Below are 25,323 nucleotides of genomic sequence, written 5' to 3'. Positions count from 1 at the left end.
TCAAAAGGTTTAGAAATTGTTTTATGTCCTTTCCCTGATCTATTACTCACCACAATTTATCACAAACAATGTCATGGCTTGGTTGTTGTCCAGACTTGCAGTATAAATTTTCGGACCTTATATACAAAGGTGTGTTCATTTCTAAACTTTGCCCAATCAATTCAGTTTGCCACAATTAAATTCTAGAATACATCTATCCCAAGGGTAATTAAAGCAAACAGGATGCACTTGACCACAGTTTGGAACGCCACTGCAAAAGGTCTGAATACTGATAGAAATGAGAGATTTCAGGTTTTGATTGTTAATATATTTTCAGACCTTTCTAAAAATATGCTTCCAGTTTGTCATGAATGTTATTGATGATTTAACAGGGGTTCTCAAAGTCAGTCCTGAGGGCCCACTGTGTGGTTTTTGCTTCAACCAAATTCATAATCAGTGACACCTGATAACACTGATCTCAATTAATTAGCTGGTATTTTTTTTCTCTTCTCTTATTCTACATTAAGAAAGCATCAAGAGATTACTTTTATATTTATTATAAGACATTTAGAAATAATTAAATTTTTGCTATAGATTTAAATGCTTAACTGTCTTTTGTTGATTTCATTATATTTTGCCCCTTCTCTGCGTTGTTTTCCCTCTTTGTTGTATCTTATTAATGACAATTAAAAATGAGCAGAGCAGAAACCCAGGCAAGTAACACTGAATCATGAAACGCTGCATCTACTTTAGCTTTAGACCCACTAATTAGATGGATTAATGGATTAATTAAACAATTAGAATACCCAGAAAAACAAAATGAACATCAAGATGAAAATATTACTGCTTAGTACATTTTAATATGGTTTTTTTTTTGCCAAACTTAGTTTTCTAATTTCTATATTGTTCCCAAAACACAGAATCTGGGCAATAACAGTTCACTTAATTAGCTAAGTAGTCCAATTAAAAACAGAAACTGGTTGGTACACAAACCTGCAGCTACAGGGGGTCCTCAAGACCAATCCTGAGAACCCCGATCTACAGCACAAGTGTGAGTGCACAAAATGAAAGGGTCTGAAAACTTTCTGAATACCCTGTACGTATAAATGTAGATACAAGAATAGTGACCATTAACTGATTGACAATTACATTGTCATCATGCCTCATGCTTCCAGACTTTTGGGGCCAACTGTTAGCACCGTCATTTTTTGTGAGAAATTAGCAGATTCTCCTCATTTTTACTTGGCGTTTAACAGGTTCCTCTTTACCCATCAACATGCATTTCAAAGACATGCAGCTTATGCTGCTCAACTGAACACTGAGTCAGTTTCCAGTAGGAATTAGTGAGCATGTGTCCTGGTGTGCCTTGTACTTGAGACTGGTGGGACAGGCACCTCCCTTACAAAACTGGTAAGATTGGTGGATTCACAAAATCCATTAATAAATGTTCAATGCATTAAAACAATATGCAGAAAAAAACAGCAGTAAAATGTTTAGTGAAAACTGTTGGATATCGTAAAACCACATACAAAAGTATGTAATTGTTATCTAAAGATATGAAATTACATTTAAAATCCTAAATATATCATACAAATTCTAAATGAATACCAATCGGAATACCTGTAGAAAATAGGACCAGTATTATTTACTTTACAGAATATGAAGGACTAAAAAATTTTGGGAATTGGCAAGTATTACTGATACATTTTCAGTATTCAGTGTTTTTTTATTTATTGAGATCAAATTTTTATTGAAGCTTAAATTACAAACAGAAATACAAATGAGAAATATGAATAATGACATCAACAGGTTTCTCAAAAAATAAACAGTCTAAAGAAAACTATTGTAAAGACAGTAGTAACAGTAAAAAAAATACAACCCCATCCCCACACACACACACCCTGTTAAAAAGGTGAAAAGAAACAGCCTAAGAAAAACCTAAGAGGGAAACACAGCCTGAAAGTCAGACGCCACCAAGCAAGGATTTAAGAAGCACGAAGAGAGGGAGTTACAGCAACCAACAGCTATCTGGCTCCACAGAACTTTCACTAGAGCTCGCCATTTGTTAACATATGAAGCGGATGACTCATTGACCACTACCACTGAAAGTTCTAGGAGAGTAAGAATGAAAAATGAGTTTTAACAAGATGCAAAGGAGATATAAACATTAGATTTCCAGCAAGAATCTAAAAGTGCCTAGACAAAACAGCCTCAGCTGAATAGAAGTGAGAAAGAGACTCAGTAAGAGAAAAAATTGAGGAAGGGGAAGGATACCAATGTGAAAAACAGTCAAAAGAAAGTTAATGATAGATAACCACAAGGCTGAACTTGTTGGGGAATCCCAAAACATATGCAAAAAAGTACCTGGGATGATCACCTGGCAGAAGTGTCAGTAGGGATCACTGGGTGGACTTATGGACAAATGCTTTCTGTGAGTAGAATGAGTACGATAAGTAATGCTAAATTGAATGTTTTGAAGATTGACGAAAATAAAATACCACTAAAAATAGATTTCCAAGAAAGTGGGGGTGTTAAAAGAAGGTCCCACTGCCAAACAGAGAGAAATGGTAAAGGTTGATGTGAGGCCTTGCACAGGGCGAGCATATAGAGATGCCACAGGTCTTGAGGTAGAGGATAATTGCAGAAATTGTGGAGTGGATGTGACAGTAGAGAAGAAGCAAGGGAAACATTGCAAGTTTAAAGAACAAAAGCCCAATATTAAAATTCAAAATTTAGAAAAGAGACCCCAAGCTCTGATTTATCACGACTTTGGGTAGAAAGCTTACCAGAGGGTCTCTTTTAATTTATTATAAAATTGAAGGTCACGAGTGTAACTTTCAAAAACATTTTTTTTGGAAGGAGGAGAGGCTGCATACCATTTATAAAATTAAAGGAAGGAAGTACATTAATTTTAATAATGGGGAGGTAGGAACGAAAAAAAAAATGATAAGCATGTAGTGAGTGAATTCTTAAAACTATTAAAGATCCAACGATAATTATAGATTACAGTATTTTGTAGAGAAAATGTCTATACCCAAATATTTACTAGAACCAGACTCAGGAATTGATGCAGTTAAGGAGCGCTGACTACAGGACGTGTACAACAGGAAAGACACATATTTTGTCAATTTAATTTTATATCCTAGGATTGGTGTCACCGCTGGTTAGCTTCCTATGACAGCGGCACCTGTTGCTCATGTGCAGTTCAGTAGTTCCCCTGCTCTCTTTTTCCTTCCGCATAATGCTTGCAGCAGCATACTCTTACACTCTTAACTGCGAACTGTCTCTCTATTAAACAGTAACAGAGCCTGCTATTAAAGTGCATATGCGGCCATATCAGATAACGGGGGTGAGAAAGTGTGTGGTGAGGGATAAGGTGAAAATACAAGCCCACCCCACAGAGCCACATGCCAAACTTTCCCTGTTAAAAAGGTAAAAAGAAGACAACCTGAGCCAAACCTAGGAGGGAAACGCAGCCTGAATGTCAGACCTGACTGAGCAAGGATATAAGAAGCAGGAAGAGGGGAGTTACAGCAACCAAAGGCTTAACAGAATTTCCACTAGAGAACACCATTTTGTAACATATGAAGAGGAAGATCCATTGATCAACACCATCGAAAGTAAGACTGAAAAAATTAAACCAACATGCAAAGGAGGAATAATATCACATTACCAGTTTGAAACTAAAAATATCTTGTGTCTAGAAAAAACAGCCTCTGCTGGATAAAAGTGAGACAGATTTTTAGTATAATGTGTACAATTCCCTTTAATCAACAATTTGACTAACAAATTAAACCATAAATTACTTTTTTCTGATTAATATAACAACTAAGTACATTAAAAATCCATACACCATCCATTTCAACTTGACTTTCTAAAAACGGCTTTGGCAAATTGTAATTGGAGCAGAAACGCTGCCTACTTTATTTTATACCTTATACTGTATATGGAAATATGGTAAATTCAACAATTTCTTTAGAAACTTAACATTCTTTTATTATTCTATAAATATATACTCATTTACTAATTTTCGTACTCAATTGCAAAAAGTTCAATTTTACCATTTCCAAGTATGTATCATTGTACTTAAAATGTTGATCCAAATCTTTATCACCGCCTATAACAATCAGATCCTAACAGTGATGACAGAAACTGAATACTAAGAACTATCTTCCCTAGTTCAGTCAAAATTTTTACCACCTATTTGTTTTTGACTCTTTGAATGCAGTTTTTGAATGCATAGAATCATTTCATGAAGCTTTTAATTAATTACCTTTAAATATGAAGAAGCATTTTCCTTTGTTCAATCCAAATTTTTACTTCTATTTCTTGTTTTCACTTTTTGAATTCACTATTGATCATTTCAAAAACACTGTTCAGTTTGATTAAAAAATATTTCTTACAAAACCAAGGGTAGGAAATCTAAACTAGACATAATAAAACTACTTCTTAGGCCATCTTTGGACAAATGACCATTTTTTCATTGTGTAAAAATAATTGAATTTGTGTCAAGAGATAAAATCAGAGGCCCAGGTACACCTTGCAAGTTCAGTCATTCTCCGCCGCTGTGAAAAGCACCACATGTGAGCTCAAAAGGTCCCCAGTTCAAATCTGGGTACCCCATTAGTTCTCCTATATTTGCCCAATCTGCTAAAGTAGAAAGCTATGATTACCTCACAAATGCAGCAAATTATACACATAATTGATTCAAGAAGAATTTGCTCAATTACATTTAATTTCACAAAAGATTTTTCCATAGTTAGGTCAACATTTTTTAAAGAGATTTCTTTGTTGGTTTTTTGAAAGCATTTGTGAACATTTCACAACGATGTCAAGTTCTAACAAGAAATATTTCCAGCCTAACTAGATTAGGAAATCTTAATTTCACATAAAAGAATGCTTTGTAATGGCATTAGTGAACAACTGATCTTTATTTCCTTCTGTAACTAAAATTTAATTTGCATCAACAGGTGAAATCAGAGGCCCAAGTACACCTTGCAAGTTCAGTCCTTCTCCACCACTGTGAAACGTACCCCATGTGACATAAGGGGGCATAGCTCAGTGGAAGAGCATTTGACTGCAGATCAAGAGGTCCCCAGTTCAAATCTGGGTACCCCCTTTGTCCTCCTATATTTGCCCAATCTGCTATAGTAGAAAGCTATGATTACTTCACAAATGCAGCAAATTATACCCATAATTAATTCAAATGCAATTTGCGTAATTATGTCTAATTTCAAAGAAGAGTTTTCCATGGTTACAACAACATTTTTTGCAGAGATTTATTTGTTGATTTTTTGAATGCATTTGTGAGCATTTCACAACAATGTCAAGTTCCAACAAGAAATATTTCCAACCTAACCAGATTAAGAAATCTTAATTCACATAAAAAAGAATGCTTTGTAACGGCGTCTTTGGACAAATGATCTTTATTTCTTTGTGTAAATAAAATTGAATTTGCCTCAATGGAGGAAATCAGAGCCCCAAGTACACCTTGCAAGTTCAGTTCTTTTCCACCGCTGTGAAAAGCCCCACATGTGAGTTCTGGGGGTATAGCTCAGTGGTAGAGCATTTGACTGCAGATCAAGAGGTCCCCAGTTCAAATCTGGGTGCCCCCTTTGTTCTACCATATTTGGCCAATCTGCTATAGTAGAAAGCTTTGATTACCTCACAAATGTAGCAAATTATACCCATAATTAATTCAAGAAGAATTTGCTTAATTATGTGAAATTTCACAGAGGAGTTTTCCATAGTTACAACAACATTCTTTGCAGAGATTTATTTGTTGGTTTTTTGAATGCATTTGTGAGCATTTCACAAAAATTTCAAGTTCCAATAAGAAATATTTTAACCTAACCAGACTAGGAAATCTTAATTTCACAAAAAACAGAACATTTTGTAACGTCGTCTTTGGACAAATGATCTTTATTTCTTTGTGTAAACAAAAATGAATTTGCCTTAATGGAGGAAATCAGAGGCTCAAGTGTACCTTGCAATTTCAGTCCTTTTCCACCGCTGTGAAAGCACCACATGTGAGATTTGGGGGTATAGCTCAGTGGTAGAGCATTTGATTGCAGATCAAGAGGTCCCCAGTTCAAATCTGGGTGTCCCCTTTTTTTTCTCCTATATTAGGCCAATCTACTAAAGTAGAAAGCTATGATTACCTCACAAATGCAGCAAATAATATCCATAATTGATTCAAGAAGAATTTGCTCAATTAAGTTTAATTTCACAAAAGATTTTTCCATAGTTACATCAACTTTTTTTTGCAGAGATTTCTTTGTTGGGGTGGCACGGTGGTGCAGTGGTAGCGCTGCTGCCTCGCAGTTAGGAGACCTGGGGTCACTTCTCAGGTCTTCCCTGCTTGGAGTTTGCATGTTCTGTCTGTGTGGGTTTTCTCTGAGCACTCCAGTTTCCTCCCACAGTCCAAAGACATGCAGGTTAGGTGGATTGGCAATTCTAAATTGGTGTGTTTGTGTGTGTCCTGCAGTGGGTTGGCACCCTGCCTGGGATTGGTTCCTGCTTTGTGCCCTGTGTTGGCTGGGATTGGCTCCAGCGGACCCCCGTGACCCTGTATTCGGATTCAGCGGGTTAGAAAATGGATGGATTTCTTTGTTGGTTTTTTGAATGCATTTGTGAGCATTTCACAGCAATGTCAACTTCCCAATACGAAATATTTCCAAATTAACCAGATTAGGAAATCTTAATTCACATAAAAAAGAACGTTTTGTAACGTCGTCTTTGGACAAATGATCTTTATTTCTTTGTGTAAATAAAATTGAATTTGCCTCAATGGAGGAAATCAGAGGTCCAAGTACACCTTGCAAGTTCAGTTCTTTTCCACTGCTGTGTAAAGAAGCACATGTGAGATAGGGGGTATAGGTCAGTGATAGAGCATTTGACTGCAGAACAAGAGGTCCCCAGTTCAAATCTGGGTGCCCCTTTGTTCTACCATATTTGGCCAATCTCCTATAGTAGAAAGCTTTGATTACCTCACAAATGTAGCAAATTATACCCATATTTAATTCAAGAAGAATTTGCTTAATTATGTCAAATTTCACAGAGGAGTTTTCCATAGTTACGACAACATTTTTTACAGAGATTTATTTGTTGCTTTTTGGAATGCATTTGAGAGTATTACACAAAAATTTCAAGTTCCAATAAGAAATATTTCTAACCTAACCAGACTAGCAAATTATATCCATAATTGATTCAAGAAGATTTTGCTCAATTAAGTTTAATTTCACAAAAGATTTTTCCATAGTTACGTCAACATTTTTTACTTTCTACTTTTGTATGCAGTTGCTTCATGTAAAACATCGTCAAACAATTATATGAGGGTGCTATGATTTGTTCCAGGCTAATACTGGAGGTAAAACTGGAGTGTATTCAAATATGTATTTAAATGTATTAAAATAAACTTGATATTAACAACATAATGGAGACTCTTTCCAGAAAGGGTGGCCACACCACACACCAAGCAGTATCTAAGTATGCTATGCTGCGAAGGTATGATTGTCATAAGAAAATCTTTCTGGTCCTGTGTAGGACTGGAGTTTGCTTGCTCAGTGAGAGGAAATTGTGGATAATTTGCATCACGGTAACTAAGTCTTACCAAACTGGCAGAAGCAGGTCAGGAATAGACGTGGAGAATTAGTGAGTGATTCTGAAGTTTTTACTTTGTTGGAGGTTAGATTGACAATTCTTCTGTATCTGCTGTTTTTATATACAGCAGTTTTTGCAGACACGGCATACAGAAGCTGTGTCAGCGATCAGGTTAACAATTGTTATTCTAGCTCACTTAGGCTGCAAACTATAACAGTGTGCCACATGTAGTCCCCACTACAAAATAGGGGTGACACAAGACCACAAATTTGTAACATTAAAAAAGAAATGTTTATTCCTGTACTCAACTTTAAAACAATCAAAAAAGTGCTATTTTTATTTTTGTTTTTTTCTTTTGTTCTTTTGCCAGCAGTATTTTGACTCTGTGCTTGCTGTAGCAGCCTGTTGATGTTAGCGTATTCCTTCATTTTAAAAACAAGGCTTTAACATTTTAGCAGTTAACATTGACTGATGAATGCCTTCTTTGTTTCATTTCCCAACAAACACTAAAGTTCTCTTTAGTTCTTTTTTTCCAAAAAAAAAAAAAAAAAACTAAACTAATCCTTAACTCTGCTCACCTCATGCATTATGTAAGCACATTTTAATAAGCAAGTACCAAAAGATAAACTATTCAGAGAAGAAGATCTAAACAAATGGCAATATATATAGAGAGAGAGAGGTTAGGAGCATGCACTGATACCGTGCTTTGCTGTACCCACCACATGACAAACCAACTCAGGATCCAGATTAGGACCCAAGTGCAGCCATGCAACGGCTGATACCTCAGCACCATACTAGTTCAGATGGCGTGGAACAGTGTGATGTTTTTTTTGTTTTATGGTGGCTCCAGTATGGCAATATAAACATAAAAATATGCTGATACAGCCACAGATCCTGACAGAACTGGTGTAATCCAATTTTGGGTTTGCAGGAAACTGTTTTCATAGAAGAGAGCAAAATCTTTCATGGATGCACACTTGTATTACTCCACAGACCCACTTAGGAGGTGTTAATTAACCTAACATGTGCATCTTTGTGTGTGAAATGAAAGGCACTGTATGCAAACAAAATCCCACTTTTACCAGTGAACACACATCACATGAAAAAAATGTGGTTGGGCTAAAAGGGGATTGAGTGATAGAGTTACTTGGGAAATGAAATAGAATTGTACTGTACGGGTTTAAACAAGCAATGACAGATCAATTAGACTTTCAGCAATTAAAAAGGGCAAAGCCAGAATTATGAGAAAACTAAAAATATTAAATTAGTTTGAGATGGTTTGGGAAAATAAATATTTCTTTCTTTTCTTTTCAATATATATAATATATGCAGTAACTATAAGTATATATAGTTACAAAAAAATATTAATAAACTAAAACTGAAGAGTCCAATACTGAAATGATCATTGTTGTAAAGTAGAATGTGAATTAATACCAAAGCCAACAAAGTTAAATCCTGTCAGTACCCTTGTTTAGTAGTCTCACTGCCCTTACTTTACTGTGATAAAACAACAAAAAATGCATTCTGTTGACCAGAGGTGGATCTACTGTGCAACTAATAAAGCTTAAGCTTCAGGGTCCCTAATCCTGGAGGGACCCTGGAACCAACTTTAGTTCATATTGCTTAAAAGGTTTGGATGTCTACTGTATGAGAATGGGTTTTTAAAAAACAAAAACATTACAAATATAGTATAACTAGGGGGATCACCCCTGCACGCTTCATTCACCAACCCCCTGCTCACTTCAGTTGCCAGCCACTTCGTGTCTCTGCCGCTCATGTTGTGAAGAGGGGGTCTGAACCCCAAGGAGACAGAGTCACTCCTCTGAAACCCCCACTTAAACGGTGATACAATGGGAAACTAATAGTTTGTTTTTTTTACCTCCTCTTTGATCGATCAGCTGCAGGCTTGCTGCTGCTGCTGTGCTGCATGATCTGAATCTCGTACGGCACTTCAAACATTTAAAAGCATGAACAGCAGCTGTCCTACACTTTGTCTTTTATTTCTGGCCCTGGGTGTGGTTAAATCTCTTGGCACAAAGTCCCGTCTTGCGAAACGTGAGTTCTTGATATTTTTTAGTTTAGAAATTTAAAAACAGAATAAGAATCTGAAAATCTAACATCACATTAAAATTTGATAAATTCTGAAAACAATGATACCAAACATATACAGTATATGTAGGTTTTAAAATAAGACCGATTTAAATTGTGACAAAAAACTTGACATAAAATAATTGCATTTTTAGGCTTAGGATTTTATATATAGAGAGTAGATTCAATACAAAAAAAGATAAATTAAAATTAAGGTTATTAAAGTATCATGTAAGTTAACTGTGAACAACAAAACATTCAAATTAAGGATGTTTCATTCTAAATAGATTTCATATAAAATATTTATTAATAATTTACTATTAAAACATTATTAACATTTATGAAATGAAAGTTTTCATTAAAATTATTGAAGTGTTCCCCAATATTAACGCTATACTTAAGCTGTGCTTGACAATGCCTATCACGAGCTGTGATGCAGAAAGGAATTTTTCTATTTTTCATTTATAAACAACAAATTTTGGCCTATCATGACTGAAAAGTGCTTCAATTCTTTATGCATATGGTTTCTGGAAAATAACATTACAACAAAGCTCACATATGATAAAACTGCACATGAATATGTTGCTAGAAAAAAAAAGCTTTTTGTGAGAGTTAGTGTCGTCCGTTATGGGAGATGGACGTCTGAAGCAGAACTCCATTAGCGGTGGTGTGATTTTTTCTCTTATTTTTTATTATCCCGAGGTATCCTGTATTTACTCAACCCAATGGGGTTATATTACAAAATATGCAAGCATATATAAACATGAGCGGCAGAATAGGGGCTCAGGAAGAAATGGAAAAGACAGCTAAAGCTTCATCCAAGCCTAGACAGGTATCAAGCCCAAGCTAAGGTTACGGCCTGTCAAATACTGACCTGGAACAGATAGGCGAAAGCACAGATTTCCAGGGACCTGGTACTGCTACATCATTTCCGGCGGAGAGCGAAAGTGGGAATGAATGTGCAAGTGATTCAGGTCACGATAAGCTCTTTATTCCAGAAGATTCATTGAAACTGAAAATGGCCTGGCCTTCCGCGTTCTCATCTACTCTTCACGAGCCGGGAGTATCAAGTTTAACTGGGCTTGTCACTTCACCTGCGGAGCACAGAGAGGACCTAAACGATCTGTCTGAACTGAAGGTAATGATCACTGCAATGGCCACTGCTCAAGACATAAAGGAGCTCAAGAAAGATATAAAGAAAGAAAGAAAGAAATTAATAAATGAGACAAACGAGAAGCTGCAGCAGGATATTAAAGAGCAGGAGAAACGTGTAAATAATTGCTTTGAGGAAGCCTGTAAAGGTATGCTAGAAAAAACTGAGGAGCAAATTCAGGAAAATGCATCTAAGTTTGAGAATAAACTGAGAGCACTTGCATTGTCAAGATAAATATCCTTCCTAAGTTTCTTTCTTTATTTCAAAACATTCCAATATGCATCAGTAAATTATTTTTTAAGAAATTTGTTTCAACCATAACCTCATTTATTTGGAATTCAAAACATCCACGTATTCAAAGGGGGACCCTACAAAGACCTAAGGCAGAAGGTGGCATGGCTCTACCTAACTTTCAGTTTTATTACTATACAGCAAACATATAAGCTATAAAAACCTGGACATTGACACAAATAGATGAACAGACACAAGCTTGGTCGGCAATAGAAATAAAATCCTACAGTACTTCTTTATATTCCTTTGCTTTGCACCCCAATTAATACAAGTTATTACCAATTTACTAACAACCCAATTGTGGTTCACTCACTCAGAATATGAAACCAATGTACGAAATATTTTAAGATAGAGAAGCTTTTATCTGTGGCAACTCTGCACAAGAACTACCTTTTTTCCACCCTCTCAAACGTACAGTTTTTAATGTCTGGAAAACATCTGGGATTAAATAACTTACAGATCTGTACATAGACAACGTCTTTGCATCCCACAAGCAATTACATTCCAAATTTAACTTTCCACTAACACATTTCCTTTCAATACCTTCAAATTAGAAACTTTGTTAGACAGAACCTGCCCAATTTTCCTCACCTCCCACCTCCCTCTATGCTGGAAAAAATATTGCTCAGTTTCGAGGACTCAGACAGCATCTCCATAATATATACTGTAAAACTATTTTACAGTCCCTCGCTTACAAAGATACATGAGGAGAGTGGGTAAAGGATCTCTCACTCAACATCTCAAAAAAGGAGTGGAAGGTAGCAATGCACAGAATTCACTCAAGCTCCATATGCACAAAGCATATAATTATTCAACTCAAAATTATATATCAAGCACATCTCTCTCATTTAAAATTATCCAAAATGTTTCCCAGGCAAGATTTAACCTGCAAACGCTGCAATCAAGTTCCAGCCTCACTAGGCCACATGTTCTGGACCTGCACCAAATTAACATCATTCTGGACCAAAATCTTTAAATGCCTTTCAGACAGCATTGGTGTCACAGTCCCTCCTAACCCATTAGCAGCTGTGTTTGGTGTAATCCCATATGGGCTTGAAGTGGAGAAGGACAAACAAACTGTGATTGCCTTCAATACATTACTGGCACATAGACTTATCTTGCTAAACAGGAAGAATCCTAACTCTCCTCTTTTAAGTCAGTAGGTGACTGATGATATATATTATTTGAAATTGGAAAAAAACAAATTCACACTTAGCGGATGTGTACAAAACTTTTTCAGAAACATGCAGGATCTAATCAATAACATTTCAGAATAAGCATGTAAGTTGAGGAAGCAGGTTCTCTCCCCTCTTTTACTGCATTTATTTTTATTCATTTATTAATTCATCTATTTACTTATTTTTACTTGCTTAAAGTTTTACTTTGCTGGCCTAGCTCTCATTCTCAGGGGTGGGATGATTTGTTTTGAACCTATTTTTGTAAAACTTGATTTATTTGAATGGATTTTTAATAAAATCAAAAAAAAACAAGTGTTTTGTAAAATGTGCTTCATGTAGTGTGCATTCTCATAGGTGTCTAAAATAAAATATTATTTTATTGTTATGTTCTTTTTCATTCCTCTATGATATATCATGCATCTATATAACACTTCCCTAATTTTCATCCCCCTATAACGTCATTACACAAGTGACTTTGACATGTGACAAAATCCAGTACAGAAAATGTATTCAAAATCTGAGATCTAATGGTTAAAATAAAAAAAAAAAAATTCTGGTGACCTGTCTTCGAACAACCCCATTGAAGAAGATAACAGTTGTTACCCAGACCGTGTGCTAGTTGCGAATGGCCCCCATAACAGTTCAGGCTACATGGCCCCAGAACTATAGGTCTGCCATTGTCATTGACAGGTTACAGCTTCTACTGCATCTCCTGGTATCAATGCCAACTGGACCTGCAAACCATGGCGAGAGTGTTTATTGTTTATTTCTCTTAATTTGGTAGAGACTCCCCTAAACTGGCAAACACAAGAATCAACTCTTCTAAAGTCCTGTAGTTTTGTGTGCTTTCCCGCTGTGTTTATTGTTGTTGTTGCCTGTGCTGATGTTTTCCTACACTTTTCTTTGCATCTTATCTGTAAACACAACCTTTATTTCAGATGTGCTTAGAGCAACATCCATTACAGCATCGTCTCCTCTTACTGGACATTTTGCTATGAAAGTTGCTGTTACATTTCCTTTTAATTATAGCATTAGCTGGAATCCCCTCAAATTGTATTATTATGTTCATCTGGCAAAAAGTTGCAAACACTGAACAATTTAAAAAAATAAATCAGGTCTGCTTTGAGAACCTATATGTGAAATTGTGGATATGGCTTTCAAAAACCAGATAACATTATTACTTTATCTATCACCCTCTGCCCAGTTCTTGATGGCTATTACTTATATTTAAAAAAATTGAAAAATGATTGGGTACATTTTTAGGTAACCAATGTCCAGTTTAATAAAAAAAAAAGCTTATTTAATTATACTTCTAGTATAACCTGCCTTGGGGGACTCAAACCTGCCTATACCTCATGATGTTCATAGGCCCAAGAAAATGCTACTTGGTAGAGAATGCAGGGTCAGAATTGAACTCAGCAAGTCTCGTGGGGTCCTTTTAAGCAGTTTCCTGAGGCCATCCCCTAGGTTCATACAGCTATGAGTCAGTACAGCACATCGCTGTGACATGTACATCATCACATCTAGATGTTTTTTAATGTGGGGCTTACATAGAATCTAATTCTAGGTGCATAAAAAAGAAAAAAAAGAAACAGTGGACAAAGAAAAGAATCTGTGCTGTGTGAATCACCATTTCATTGCTGACCACAGCCAAACAGAAACATATATCTCTACGTTTATATAGAAAAAGATATGGATATGTTTAAGAAATAGACAAAAACTTTATGGACTGAAATAAGTAATCTAAAGTAATTCACCTTAAGATATCCAGAAATTGGATAAAGCATTACTTAAAATTCATATATGGATAAAATAAGCAATGTAGGTAAACTACAAAGACATACCCTAAAACTGCTATTAGTTACTGGTATAGCTTTTAAAGTGTAAGTGACAAGCGTGATTCAATATATATGTAAATAATGATAGGCCTTGGCTACATTTCCAGAGTGCTGGGGAAACAAAGCTAAATGAGTGCCTTCTGATGTCGCATATTAAGTCTTTGAAATGGTGTGAAGGCAGGCATAAGGTGATCACAGCCTGTCTGGCAAGTTTGTATAAGGAAGCAGTAAAGACATGTAATCTGGGATGCTGGAATTAGTGACATTGTAAAATAGAAGCAGAGCTTCGAAGGTAATACTGTACAGGAAGCTCATTCAATCAGGCCTGTTCAAGGGTGATGTAGAAATTACATTTCTCAGAAATCTACTTTTTTTTCTTTGTGGGTTTGTAATACAGGAAGGCCATTGAAAGTAAAATTGCAGTAATCTAACTGAGAGGTGAGCAAGGCTTCACAGACTATGTCTACCTTATTAGGAGAAGAGGACAAGTCAAAATTCTAGTACTATTTTTTGGTAGAAAAAGACTGATTAATTGTATGTGATTTTCATAACTCAAAGGCCTATGCCAGTGGGTGATGGGTTTACAGGCCCTGAGTTCTACTAAAAAGAAGCTATAGTTTGGGAAATCCCACAAAAAGCAGTTCAGTTTTATTTTGGATTCCACAGTCAAAAGATAGGAGACACCTGTGCACTGGTATTATTGAGGTAGGCATAGAATTTGACTGTGTCTGATATGATTGCAGAATATATCTTCATATAGAACCTGGAATTATCTATTGTACTGTAGATGCCCCAAATGACAGATGGGTATCCCTCCCAGGACAGAGATGAATCCCTTACCTGGCCGGGATACCATAACGGAAGAGTGGGCAATACCCAGCTGAGACACCTTATGATTCCCATCCTGAGTGGTATGCCCAAAGACTAGAGGAACCAGTAAGAGAAGACAGCAGGGAGCAGTACATCTCCCACTATACTAGGTGGAAGTGTCCCTTGTATTAAGGTCCAATTTGGAGCCCTGCAGGACTGCATGGTAGGTGGAGTCCGGAAATTCAATCCTTTATTGATCTGCAAAATGGCCACATCATGTCACCAGAAGTGCTCCTGGGTCCAGCATAAAAGGAGCCTGATGCAACACAAGGGTGAGTCAGAGTCAGGAGGCAGTCGGTGACAGTCATTTGAGGAGGGAAGGAAAGAGCACTTAAAAGTCTGTATATTGGCTATAATTGTAATTGTATTGAGCTGAGTCGATTAAAGGTTCTTTATTGTAGAACTGGAGTTGTGTTAGGTCACAGGTGTCTGAGGTTTGGGAGCTCAGTGGCTCCCCATACTTTTCACACTGCATATGAGTGAAAAATTCGGTGGTGTTAGTCAATCAAGAAGCCTTGTGGAGACATTTAGATATTGTGAAGAAGATTAGCAAGCCCTGAACCTTCAAACAGATCATAAAAAAGTGAATAGATCGAGCCAGATTGGTGGCACCAAGGCTTAAGATCTGCACAGGTATTTGGAAGCTTGGCAGATCAGATATTAGTCTGAAGGGTTCCTATTCCATTTGGCCCTTGAGCAATGCCCTTAACCTGAAAATGGCTGACCCCGTCCTCTGAATTTCAAAGGGATTAATAAAGTATGTCAAAAAAATAAATAAAAAGAGCTTTTATACTGTCAGAGATCAAGGAATACATTGAAGTGCAGCAAATGTAACCAAACTGATCCATTGTGTTACAACAGGCAATTTAAGAAATAAAGCAAACATACAATGTTATTTACTTAATAAATGTTGATAGGCATGTTAATAAGCATTAAAATAAGCAATAATGTCTCAATGTTAATTGAGTAATAAATTCTCAATAAAAATTGAAAAAGCTTTTTATGCTGTTCCAATGTGAAAGTTAATTTTGAAACTAGAAATGATTGGCATCATTGTTAAATTAGAAAACTGGATTTCATGTGGGATAATAGGCTGGAGACAAAGTTCTTCTTCTTCTTCTTCTTCTTCTTCTTCTTCTTCTTCTTCTTCTTTCAGCTCCTCCCGTTAGGAGTTGCCACAGCGGATCATCTTTTTCCTTATTACTCTCACTGCACGACTCAGAGTATTTATATCACTGTATCTGAGTGTGAATCACAGCAGCAGCTGATCGGAAAGAGAATTATCGGTGTACAGCTTTAAGGACACGCTGTCTCAGCCACTGCAAAATGTTTTAAAGCCTTTCCTGTACAGACCTCGCGGTTCAGAAACAGTTTAATCCCAAGAACTTTAAATGCACTCAATCAATTGCTCCTTGTAGAACGGTTTGTACTTATAAGTACAATCACCCCACTGTAAACTTGCACTAAAGTTATAATATCTCACAACCTGAGCCACTTTATTAAGCGCGTATTTACATATGATGACGATATCATTTTTAAGGTGAAATGCAGCAAGATATGTTTGTTAAATTATACACATAAAACTTTAACTTCATTTAAATAATCTATATTCTTCACTGGGAGTGTCGTGAAGGATAGAATAATTAAACATGTACTACGAAGATATTTCAATGTTCTTTAAACGTTTTGAAGAATCAGCGCTAAGCTTACAGGTGGCTTAACGTCTATTACAGAGCTGATTGTATGGCGATCGGTTACTTGGGGAAAGAAAAGCAAGGACTCTTGGCTACGCCAATATATATTGAATATAAAACAGAAAGAGAAAATAACAACACAGCTAAAAACGCAGCGACAAATTTCGACAAAAGATAAATGCTTGTCATGAGCACGAGGCTCATGAAACACATGTTTAATAATGTGCTTTAGCTCCTATCATCATGAAAACGACATCACGTATACATCTCAGTATTTTAGTTATTCAGAGAGCTGTAATATCACAAATGTAATGGACTCTGTGTCCAGTTGGAGGAAGAGAGCCAGTTTAAGAAGCAAGTAGTGATTCACACACATAGATCACATACAAGTAGAAGATCAAATACAAAACAAAGCATTTAACGTGCTACTTTAATTACGATGTGATTTGAGAAACTGGTTGATTAAACGATTTTAAGATGAAGTTTATAATGTTCTACTAAATGACAAAATAAACTACATGATTAAAGTGGAAATGTCGAGATTGAAGTTGACATTTCGTGCTTTTTCCCCACCGTGTGCCTTTTTTCTCTGTACCCTAATAAACTTTCATATGACACTCAGACAGTGGGCTACAACTCGGTTTTTCACGGCGACTTTGATATGTGACTTCTTTTTTATTTCCGGCACTGTGCGATTTTGTGAATGTGAGCTTTCAAGTTTCTCCAACACGCTATGTCACTCGATCAACTTCATTTTGTTGATTATACCACGGTTTATTTGAACAAATAGTATGTTTTTCCTTTGCCTCCACTTGGTATTCGCTGAAATTCTTATATTTTCCCCGTGCTTTTCCCATTGTCTTTTCACAGAAGGCTGCGCTTAAGGGCGATTTATATTGATTTGCATATTCAAATAGGCGTAATTCTGGGAGGATTTGGGGCATTACATAATGCGCGTGCACGAGCGTTAGTTTTCACGCTGATCGGGATTTATGTAACGGAAGAACGTGGAAGTTGGAGTACGCACAGATTCCTGCATCTGGATTTTTCTGTGCATAAACACATTTCGGCTTTTGTGCTTACGCCATGTTATAGTGCGAGTTCTACACACGGCGTTATACATGAGGCCCCAGGTCATTAGTCATTAATTGGGAAAATTGGAAATACTAAATATGTAGCAAAAAGACTGGGACAGTCATTTGGACTTGGCAGGCACTTCAGAAATGTAGGTTAATATAAAAAGTGTAAAGCAATAGACTCAGGCAAAAGCAGTATCTATACTAATAAAAGGCAAAGCCCTCACTGACTCACTCACTCATCACTAATTCTCCAACTTCCCGTGTAGGTAGAAGGCTGAAATTTGGCAGGCTCATTCCTTACAGATTACTTACAAAAGTTAAACAGGTTTCATTTTGAAATTCTACGTGTAACGGTCATAACGGTCAACAACGTCCGCCATGTTGAACTTTCTTATTCATGGCCCCATCTTCACGAAATTTGGTAGGCGGCTTCACTGCGCTATCCAAAACCAATGTACGTACTTATTTTGGTGGTATGACGCCACTGTCAGCCGCCATATTGAACTTTCCAACGTCACTAATTCTCCAACTTCCCGTGTAGGTAGAAGGCTGAAATTTGGTACTTATTTCGGTGGTATGATGCCATTGTCGGCTTCCATATTGAACTTCTTCAACGGTCTTTGTTACTTATGGGCCCATCTTTAAGAAATTTGGTACGCGGGTTCCCAACGCTAACTGAATCCTACTTACGTACATATATACGTCCATAGCCTGCAGCTCGGTCCCCCATCCCAACGCCTCCCACGTTGTTGGCTGCCTGCCTATATAAGGCTGTCCGTCGCTCCAGCCTCTACATTCCCTTCCTTGCTTCACCACGGGATTCACGTGTCCCTGCTGATAACTAAAGCCTTTTTATTTAATCCATGGCCTCTCCGCTGTTTTATTGTTAATTTATTACGATTATAGTTATTGTGTAGGTATTTTAGACTTACTTTACATTGTCCAGGTACCCATTTCCTTTATCATTCCAACCGTACCCCCATTAACATGTCTATCGAGGTGATCACCATTGATCAAAGAACTGTCACTTACCGAGTGGTTTCCATGCCCGGAGATGGCACCTGCCTTTTCCATTCTCATTCATTTTATTTTTTTCTCCAGCCTTTGGAGTTTTTTTTTTGTTTTTTCTGTCCACAATGGCCATCGGACCTTACTCTTATTCTATGTTAATTAATGTTGACTTATGTTTATCTTTTATTGTGTCTTCTATTTCTCTATTCATTTTGTAAAGCACTTTGAGCTACATTTTTTGTATGAATATGTGCTATATAAATAAATGTTGATTGATTGATTGATTGATTCTCTTTGTTACATATTGCACGGCCATATCAGGCTCACTCTTGATATCCGGAGGAACATTCTGTCTTATGTATTGAATGACTGGCACAGGTTCAAGGTGTGGACTGATGACAGTACAGGAGATAATTATACTACACAGGAGCACTATAAGAGTGAAATGCTTAAGCCCTTCACCTATGCATCTGCATGTGAGTTGATGGCTGCCGCTGAATTGTTCGGTTGTCGCTTTCAAGTGTACCAAAATGGCCAAATATTTTACACCTTTCGACAACCGCCAATTCCTCTTAAATATCTTAGATTCACAGGTGACGATTTCAATAGTGGACACTTTGATGTTTATGAATGTTTAAACTCTCAAAAGCTGGATGTGAAGTTATCGATGAAACCGATTGTATACTTACAACGTTTGACAGATGCCGAATGTCTCTTCAACACAAGTCCTACAAATACTGTCGTAATTGAAACAAACCATGAAACTCAAACTGATTATGACAGCAGCCATCCAAGCTGTGAGATTTGAAACAAGATTACTGTTCACATGGCCAACTGTACATTGCATGCTTAAGAGTAAGCTCAGCGCACAGCTTGGTCATATTACAACCAGAAGGCCAAACTCAGAATGTGGTATACAAAGAGATCCTTAACAAATTATTATTGGCATATTTTCCCTCAGTTTAAAAAGGTTTAATTTTCTTCTTAATAAAAATTTTAAGGCAGTACTTCGCCGCTGCGAAGTGCGGGTATTTTGCTAGTTAATTATAAATAAGATGACCAACACCATCTTAAATAAAGGTGGAAAAAATTGAGGGCTGTATTTTAATGCTGTTTTCATTATTTAAGCAATTTGTGAATCAGTTAAAGAACGGGAAACAAAATGCTACGTTATACTGTCAAAACTTGAACATAAATCAACAGATGTTAAGCTCAGACTGTATAATGGATTAGCAAAAAGTATTAAAATTCTTCACTAATGAACAGAGGATGTTGTGTGGAAACCTAATCCAAGGGTTCAGATTCTCAAAGGCATCAACAAAACTGATCCATCAGAATGTTCAATTAAATAATGAATCACGCAATCAAGAACACCAGTGGAAATTAATTTAGGAGTGATGCCAGCAACATGTCTTTACACGAAGAGACAGAGGAAATCTGGAAGAAACTGAGATGTAGCCAATGTGAAAACTTTGATAACATCTAAGAAACAATAGAGCTAACCAAAGGATCTGGATGTTTTAGTCACACTCTGAACCTACATAATTGGCTCCAGTTGACTTGCCCTTCATTAAATTTAGTCTTTATTGACAATTTTTATCTTTTCTGGAATTTTCCTTCATTTTTCAGGAATGATGGAATTCACCCTAGTTTCTTAGGCGCTCAAGTTTTAGCAGACAATATATTTTACTTAGTGTTAAACAGTTCTATGAAGTGACTGAGCACCTGCGTTTTTGACAGTTTCTCTGATAGTGATCCACTGCCATCTTTACCTTCTGTCTATTTTACCAGCTCCCCCTACACTCCAAATAATTCTTGCAACAATCTAGAGAGCCTCCCTATCATATCATCATTATAATTAAGACTAGATCAAATAAATGTTACAATGTAACAAGCAAAATTAATCTAGCAAAACCTTCTAGCATCCTAACATTAAAAAATATAGTGTAAATCAGCTTGAAGAAGTTTAACTTTGTATCCTCCGTGTCCACCTCGCATGTTATGAAATTTGCACTATTGAACATTAGGTCACTTTCTAGTAAGAGTTTTTATGTCAGTTACTTATTGAGGCTTATTGAGGCTTCTCCGATTGCACTTTTGGAGTTTTATTAGCTATGGTTATCAGAACTCAACAACATATTCTTGTACTATTTATAGATCCCCAAAGCATAGTAATTTCCTGTATGTGTTCTCTGAGTTATTGTCAAATGCTTGTGACAAATAATGCCAAAAGACATGATAAAGGTTTGAGGCAGCCACCCGTATATTGTATCTTAGCTGCTAAAATTACAGTAATTGAACAGAAATGTTCACACGACTGAGTCCAAAACAGAACTCAACACAGACAGTCAAGATGGCAGATTTAAAGGCCCATTAAGGAAGTGACATAATCTCTGGGGTTGGAACCGGAAGTGATGTTGCTGGGACCAGAAGATATGATGTCATGGGGACCGGAAGTGGTATCATCTCTGGGCCCAGAAACAGGAAGTGATGTCATTGAGGGTTCCGGAACCTGGTGGGAGTTCCCGGGAATAATCTGCAAGTAACTGAGAAAGACAGTCAGCATACCCCACCACTCCCTGGTTGATGGTGTAATTATCATTACTCAGGCCCTTTAGCTGCCTCCTACTCACACGTGTGTGACAAGTTCTTGTCAAATATGATAAAATAATTTTACTGGGTGATTTTAACATGCATATAAATGACAGCTCAAATTCTAAAGCAATGGAATTTATAGACCTCAATGGGAGCTTAGATTCTACCCAACATGTGACCCAACATCTACTCACAACCGTGGAAACACTCTGGAGCTCATCTTCACAAAGGGAAGTGACATTAATGTTTCATCAATTTTACAGGTTCCAGTTTCTGATCATTTCTGTGTCTTTTTCAATGTATCTTTCTGTACTCCAATTGTGTCCTGAGCCTGGTACATATACTTATTGCCTTACTGACAGTAATGCTGTCTACATTGAATGATCATCTACCAGATATACTTGATGCATGTAGTACAAAATATGAATCCCTTGATAATCTCACAGATTATCTAAATAGTGCATTTCTTAAATCATTGGACTCTGTTGCTCCTATAATAACAAGAAAATGTACCCGGATGAAATGCACACCATGGTTTTCAGATGACATCCATTAACTCAAACAGACTTGCAGAAAATTTGGGCACAGATGGTGTATGACAAAGCATCTTGCTTGGGTAGAAAGTTTCAAAAATTATAAACAAGCACTTTCAGCTGCCTTGGGGAGCATATTTGTCTAATCCCTTGGGATTAATAAAGTATCTATCTATCTATCTATCTATCTATCTAATCTGAATAACACTAACAGAAATAATCCATGATTTTTGTTTGATGTAAAACTGCCTTCTTTACCTTCAGTCTGTTTTACCAGTTCCCCCTACAGTCCAAATAATTCTTCTGACATTCTAGAGAGCTCACACAGAATGCTCCTGCATATAGCTCTCCATTCAATGATGATGAATTTCTGAGATTTTTCACAAATAAGATTGACTTGATTAAAAATAAAATCAAAGGTCTACATTCCTTTCAGAATGATGGCTAAGACCCATCCAGCACTTTCATGAATACAGGCACTGTGGCTCGGACCTCTTACAGTTTTCACAACTTAAATAAGTTTCCCCTGAGGCTTTGTCCAGCCTGATAACTGCTTCCAAACTACTGCATATTAGACCCGATACCATCTCATCTTTTTAAGGAATTGTCTCCAGTTTTAATTGGTCCTAGTTTGGATATTATCAATAAGTCTCTATCCACTGGCTTTGTGCTTTCCACTTTCAAAATTAAAATTATTATGCCATTGCTTAAAAAACCAAGCTTGGATCCAATGATTTTGAATAACTATCGACCCATTTCCAATCTTTCTTTTATGTCTAAATTATTTGAAAGGGCTATCACTGATCAACTTAATGCCTACTTGTCTGATAATAATCTTTTTGACAAATTTTAATTCGGCTTTCGGTCCCGTCATTCTACAGAAATTGCCTTGACCAGAATAATCAATGATATACTGATCATGGTTAATTTGAATTTGATGTCAGTGTTGCTGCTTCTTGACTTAAGTGCTGCTTTTGACACTATAGACCAGGGGTGGCCAACTCCAGTCCTGGAGGGATACAGTGGCTGTAGGTTTTCATTTTAACCCATTCTTAATTAGTGCCCTGTTTTTGCTGCTAATTAACTTCTTTTTTATTCATTTTAATTGACTTGCTCTTGAAGAGTCAGACCCCTCAATTGTTTCTTTTTCCTTAATTAGCAACCAAACAATAATGAGATACAAAATGAGCCAAAACAGGACCAACAAACTGTGACCATAATACACTATCTGAAAATAAAGAAAGGTGAAGGTCTCAGGAATGCTGATCTTTTTAGAAAAGAGAAAATTCACAATTTTGGAAATGTCTGCCATTGCACAATGAGAGCAGCAACAAGCCATGGAATTAAAGAACAGGTTTAATTAACGACAAGAATTAGCACCTCATCAAGCAGCTGGTTGGAGTGAAATTGGTTGGAGTTTGAGGCACTGACTTAGTTGGTCTTCTGTTGGCTCACTCACTTCACATTTTATTTCTGTTTTGGTGCCATTTAAGGAAAGAAGAAATTCAGAGAAACAATGAAGACATTCAGGGAAACATTTCTTAAAAATGTTAATTAAAATTAATTTAAATTAGTAGCAAAAACAGAAAAGGATTAGAATGAAAACCTGCAGCCACTGTGGCCTTCCAGGACTGGAGTTGGGCACCCCTGCTATAGACCATAGCATGCTTTTAAAATGTTTGAAGAAATATATTGGCATCCAGGGTCTGGTACTTTCATGGTTTCAGTGTTATTTATCAAACAGAACTCAACCTGTAAGTTACAACAATGAAATTTCTGAATTTTCTGAAGGAAAGTTTAGTGTATCCCAGGGATCAGTTCTTGGCCCCATGCTTTTTTCCATCCATTTTCTTCCCCCTGGTGACATCAATTGTAAATATGGTGTTAATTTTTTCACTGTTATGCTGACGATATGCAGCTACATATACATATAAAGCCAAATGACCTTTCCCAAGTGCTAAATTTAGAGGCATGTCTGTCGGAAAAAAAGGATGAGTATGAACTTTCTGCTCTTAAATGCTAATAAAATAGAATTATTGGTTGTTAGACCAGTAAATAAGGACATCTGTGTAGGAACTTGAGTGTTAATATTGATGGCTGTTCAATCTGTGAAAGTTCAACCATTAAAAATCTTGGAGTAATTTTCGATAATTGTCTCACACTCCAGTCTCATATCAAGGCTATTACTAAGACAGCATTTTTTCATCTTAGTAATGTTGCAAGCATTCAATCTATTCTATCTCTGTGCGATGCTGAAACATTGATGCATGCATTTGTTTCTTCTAGACTTTGATTACTGTAATGCCCTTTTCTCCAGTCTTCCTAGATGTACCACTAGAATTTTTCAGCTCATTCAGAATGCTGCAGCTACAATCTTAACAAAAATGAAAAAAATTGTGCACATAACACCCATTCTAACTTCCCCTTCACTGGTCACCAGTACAAGCAAGAGCTGATTTTAAAGTTCTTCTTTAATTATATATGGCCTTGCATGGACTTGCACCTCCTTACTTAGCTGAGCTAATTACACCGTACACCCCGGCAAGAAAAAATCAGGTGGTCAAAGAGCATTTGCCTACCTTGCACCTTATCTTTGGAATGGCTTACCATTATGTGTAAGAGAAGTACACTCAATTGAGACTTTTATATCAAGACTTAAAACATACCTTTACTCCCTTCATTACAATGTGCTCTCAGAATTCAGTTGGGTCTATCATCCTTCAAATGTTCCTTATTATATTATTTCTTTGTTGATATACCTTAACTTTTAATGTTATTTTATTCCAATAAACATTTATGTTTTATTTTAATTTCTGTTTTATTTGCATATTTTATATCATCTTCTTTTTTTGCTTTCGGCTGCTTCCATTAGGGGTTGCCACAGCGGATCACCTTTTTCCATATCTTCCTGTCCTCTGCATCTTGCTCTGTCACACCCATCACCTGCATGTCCTCTCTCACCACATCCATAAACCTTCTTTTAGACCTTCCTCTTTTCCTCTTCCCTGGCAGCTCTACCCTTAGCATCCTTCTCCCAATATACCCAGCATCTCTCCTCTGTACATGTCCAAACCAACACAATCTCACCTCTCTGACTTTGTCTCCCAACCGTTCAACTTGAGCTGACCCTCTAATGTACTCATTTCTAATCCAATCCATCCTCGTCACACCCAATGCAAATCTTAGCATCTTCAACTCTTCCACCTCCAGCTCTGTTTCCTGCTTTCTGGTCAGTGCCACCATCTCCAACCCATTTAACATAGCTGGTCTCACTACCGTACTGTAGACCTTCCCTTTCACTCTGGCTGATATCCGTCTGTCACAAATCACTCCTGACACTCTTCTCCACCCTTTCCACCCTGCCTGCACTCTCTTTCTCACCTCTCTTCCACAATCCTCATTACTCTGTACT

At 36.8% G+C, this 25,323-nt stretch overlaps 3 non-coding genes across 3 annotated transcripts; all 3 read left to right on the top strand.

Annotated features, from left to right (window-relative positions):
• The first annotated feature begins 5,026 nt into the window (after positions 1-5,026).
• Positions 5,027-5,098, top strand: trnac-gca. The gene has a single exon. It is a non-coding gene; the product is annotated as a tRNA-Cys (tRNA).
• A 424-nt stretch (positions 5,099-5,522) lies between these two features.
• On the top strand, positions 5,523-5,594 carry trnac-gca. Its single transcript has one exon. It is a non-coding gene; the product is annotated as a tRNA-Cys (tRNA).
• A 423-nt stretch (positions 5,595-6,017) lies between these two features.
• Positions 6,018-6,089, top strand: trnac-gca. Its single transcript has one exon. It is a non-coding gene; the product is annotated as a tRNA-Cys (tRNA).
• The last annotated feature ends 19,234 nt before the right edge of the window (positions 6,090-25,323 follow it).

This window comes from Polypterus senegalus, chromosome 5 (genome assembly GCF_016835505.1).
Source record: "Polypterus senegalus isolate Bchr_013 chromosome 5, ASM1683550v1, whole genome shotgun sequence".
Taxonomy (NCBI): Eukaryota; Metazoa; Chordata; class Cladistia; order Polypteriformes; family Polypteridae; genus Polypterus; species Polypterus senegalus.
Note: the sequence above shows the minus strand (reverse complement) of the source record. Positions and strands in the feature narration are given on the sequence as shown.